This window comes from Eriocheir sinensis, chromosome 69 (genome assembly GCF_024679095.1).
Source record: "Eriocheir sinensis breed Jianghai 21 chromosome 69, ASM2467909v1, whole genome shotgun sequence".
NCBI classification, from domain to species: domain Eukaryota; kingdom Metazoa; phylum Arthropoda; class Malacostraca; order Decapoda; family Varunidae; genus Eriocheir; species Eriocheir sinensis.
This window is the reverse complement of record NC_066577.1, coordinates 2,500,971-2,505,294: the sequence shown is the minus strand read 5'-3', so window position 1 is coordinate 2,505,294 and position 4,324 is coordinate 2,500,971.

Here is a 4,324-nt window from a genome sequence, read left to right as displayed (position 1 = left end):
ATCTCTCTCTCTCTCTCTCTCTCTCTCTCTCTCTCTCTCTCTCTCTCTCTCTCTCTCTCTCTCTCGTTGCTTCATCTCCTGTTTCTTCTATTTGTTATTATGACCCATGTAAGATAAGGGATTTCTCTCTCTCTCTCTCTCTCTCTCTCTCTCTCTCTCTCTCTCTCTCTCTCTCTCTCTCTCTCTCTCTCGTTGCTTCATCTCCTTTTTACTCTATATTTTTTTATGACCCATATATAATAAGGGATATTTCTCTCTCTCTCTCTCTCTCTCTCTCTCTCTCTCTCTCTCTCTCTCTCTCTCTCTCTCTCTCTCACGGGAAGACCCTCAACTACAAATCTTTCACACACACACACACACACACACACACACACACACACACACACGTACAACAGTCATCATTATCATTATCATCAACCATCTCTAGTTCAGTACAGGATAAGACGAAGGCGGAAAACCCCCCACTTATTTTCTTGACGTAATAATGGAAAAAAAAAAAACTCCCGAGACGTTGCTCTTACAAGCTAAAAGAATATAGATGTTTTTCAAAGATTTAGAACCTCCTTATCTTAAAGCATCCTTTCTGTAAGTCGGTCATGAGCGCCCATGTCACAACTTTTCCCCTTCTTATGATAATAACTTATGTAATAAACAACAGCAGCTACCATATATAGAGAAACTTAACCTATCTGTACTGTTTCAACTTACAGCCAAACATTGTAGATGGGTGGGTAGATAGATAGGTAGGTAAATACTTAGAGAAATGATGAAGTAGGTAGCTTTATAATAGATATAGATAGATATATAGATAGATAAATATAAATGCATTATATTATTGTTCTTGAATAGTATATACGTGTACTTTGTAAAATACGAATATCGATTAATGAGAGAGAGAGAGAGAGAGAGAGAGGACTAAAATCGTGACGGGAAATGACGGACGGGGACACACACACACACACACACACACACACACACACACACACACCTGTCTTTCTCTGGCTTGGAATTCTGACCTTTTACCTTTATTATTATTATTATTATTATTATTATTATTATTATTATTATTATTATTATCATTAGCTATTTACTTAGTCGTGTATTTATATTTCTTTCTCCCTTTTTTGTGCGATTAAATAGGGAATAAAGAGAGAGAGAGAGAGAGAGAGAGAGAGTCCTTATGTGATTGACTGTCCATTGCTTATCAATTGCTAAACTTAGATAAATTTTGCGGCCTTGTAACTTGTTGAAATAAATTTAAAGTGTCGACAGTGAGTGAAGCAAGCAACCCGTATGTATGCTCCCCGCTAGATAGTGTTAGGCATTCCTCAATAGTTTCCTCTTCCTCAAAGGCCTTTCCTAACGTCATCCACCTGTTATGTTACTACTACTACTACTACTACTACTACTACTACTACTACTACTACTACTACTACTACTCATAGTTGGGCACGATAACAGAAAATCTTATTCCCGATAACCGATAACTGATAATGGAAAACCTTATCGGTGATAACCGATATTCGTTAACTGGAGACACAAATATAGGCGATAACCGATAACCGATACCGATATAAATCCACAATTCCGATACTAGCTAGCGATAAGTCCGATGGGCGGAAAAGGTACTATATTGATACTTCAAATAAAAAACATCGATGAATTAAAATTTTCATTATCCGTATTTTAGAAAACTTACGAAACCTGAAAACACACCTATGGACGGTAATACTAGAAACGCCTGAACCGGTGTTGTGTTATTTGGCGTCCCCACCGTCAAAGCTGGCGCTTTTGTTTACAAACACTGGTCTCTCGTGAACTGCACATGCTCAGACCAGCAAGCGTAGACCTGTACAGTCTCACAAAGCTTTTTAACCGTAATTAAGAGTTACTGGAAGGCTGAAGCAGACATACAGTACCACTACCACCATCCCCGCTGTTTCTAGACCGACACTCTGTACGAGTTGTATTTATATGTACAGAGTGTGGTTCTAAAAACAGCAAGGATGGTGGTACTGTATGTCTGATCCAGCCTTCCAGCAACTCTTAATGTGTTAAAAAGCTTTGTGAGACTGTACAGGGCAACGCTTACTGGTCTGAACATGCGCAGTTCACGAGAGACCAGTGTTTGTAAACAAAAGCGCCAGCTGTTGAAGATGGGACACCAAATAACACAACACCAGGTGCCTTCAATACCATGGCATGCTTACAAACGAATGTGGAATATCAAATTTAAGGCAGTGAATAATCATTTTTTGTGGGCGAAGTTAAATGATTTTTCTCTTTGATATATTGATTTTTGAGTCTAACATAAAAAAAATAACCTTGTGTTTTAATGTTGATGATCCAAGTATGAAATCCTACAAATCATACAATATCAGGCGCCCGGGCCACGCATGCGCAGTAGGGAGGAGACAACGTTTTTTTCTGAGGCAGAAAAAAATAGCGATTATCGCTAGTTTGGTTACAAAAGTAACGAAGATACCGATATATATTTAAATAAGTAGCGGATGGCCGATAACCCGATTTTGTTATCAGCGATAAAGTATCGCGATAACGCCCAGCTATGCTACTACTACTACTACTACTACTACTACTACTTCTACTACTACTATCATACTACTGCTATTATGGGCGTGACCTGTTACCTCTATATGGATTATGTTGGATCCGTTTTCTAAATCTTGGGCGTGGGCATGTAGGAAGAGGGGGAGGAGGAGGAGGAGGAGGAGGAAGAGAGAATGAGGGAGGTATACTGAGGAAACGAGAGAGAGGGAAGGAGGAGGAGGGGGAATGAAAGGAATATGAAGAGGAAGAGGAACAAAAAAGAGGAAGAGGAGGAGGAATAATGAAGGAAGGAGGAGGAAGGAGAAGAAGAGAGGGAAGATGTGAGGAACAATACCGAGAAAAGAAGGAGGAGGAGGAGGAAGGAGGACGAAGAGGGGAGGAACAAATAGGGAAGGAGGAAGAAGAGAAGTAGGAACAAGGAGGAGGAGGAGAAGGGAGAGGAGAGAGAAAATTTCGAGGAACAATACCGAGGAGAGAGAGAGAGAGAGAGAGGAGGGAAGGAGGAGGAACAGGACCTGGGTAACGGTAATGGGAGAGCTCGAGGGAGAGGGAGAGAGAGAGATGGGAAGGGGGGGAGGGAGAGAGCAGCTGGTTCCGGTGGTGTGAGCTTCCTACTGTCTTGTCATTCCCTTCAGACCATTACGAGCCATTTGAACCCCATGTTGAAGGTACTGAACCCACTGATAGAGGTATTGAACTCCTTGTATAGGCCTTGAGACACCTCCCCCCGAAGATTGACCCATATTTTCAAACATTTCAGGGGCATACACACTCTCAGTTGACAAGGTTTTGGTAGTTGTTAGTATTTTCTTTGCGTGTTGCCTGTAGTACCAGTAGGCTCTTTTGAGAAGCTTGGGTAGACGGCCCCAATCCTTTAGTGGCTCGGGCGAATTTTATTTATAGTGGTTGCCGTGGTGCTTATATGCTTCTTGCTCCTCTTGACCGAAATCTGTGAAGTAAGGATTGATTGAGGAACTGGGGCGGTATCTCAGACGCTTCCTCCTCGCACATTAACTATTTTCAAAGGTCAAAATGGAGATTAATCGGGCTTTCATGAGGATTTTTTCACATTCATGGTACAGAAGAAGAGTTAAACAACCACCAGGGCCATTAAACTACACCTGAAAATGCCCGAAACGCCTGCGAAAGCCTTGTCAATATGTGTAACTGGGCGCCGAAAGGTTTGAGAATACGGGTCCTGGACAACACTGGGATTGCATAGTATTTACATGGGTAGTTTTATAAGCCTACAGGTTGTTTGACGAGGCTTTTGCTGCACCATCAACGTGAAAAATACTCAAAATTAAAAACCGATTCATCTTCTTTGTGGACCTGGGAAATAGTTTGTTGTGAGAGCCGAGAACGTCTGAGAATCCGGGTCTTTTTCTGGAACACTCCCGAACACAACGTTGCCAGATTGTCGTACTCAGCCTCCTATTTTTGCCGATTTCCGACCCCAAAACTGCCTCCTCGACCCCAATAACTGCCCTCATATATAGATTTATCGTTAAAATGGTTAATTATTGGTGTTTTTTGGCAATAGCTATGGCTCAGAAACCGGTAAATACGAGGCTCTTGAGTACGATAATCTGGCGACGGTGCCCGAACATGTAACCAACGCGAATACAACAGAAACATGCCCGTGAACAAGCTATACTAACATTTTCATAGCAATAGTTGATGACATTGGTCGAAGCAAATTAGATACACTGCTACATTTTAAGGGTTCTTCAATGTCTTTCTTGTTTTATATATC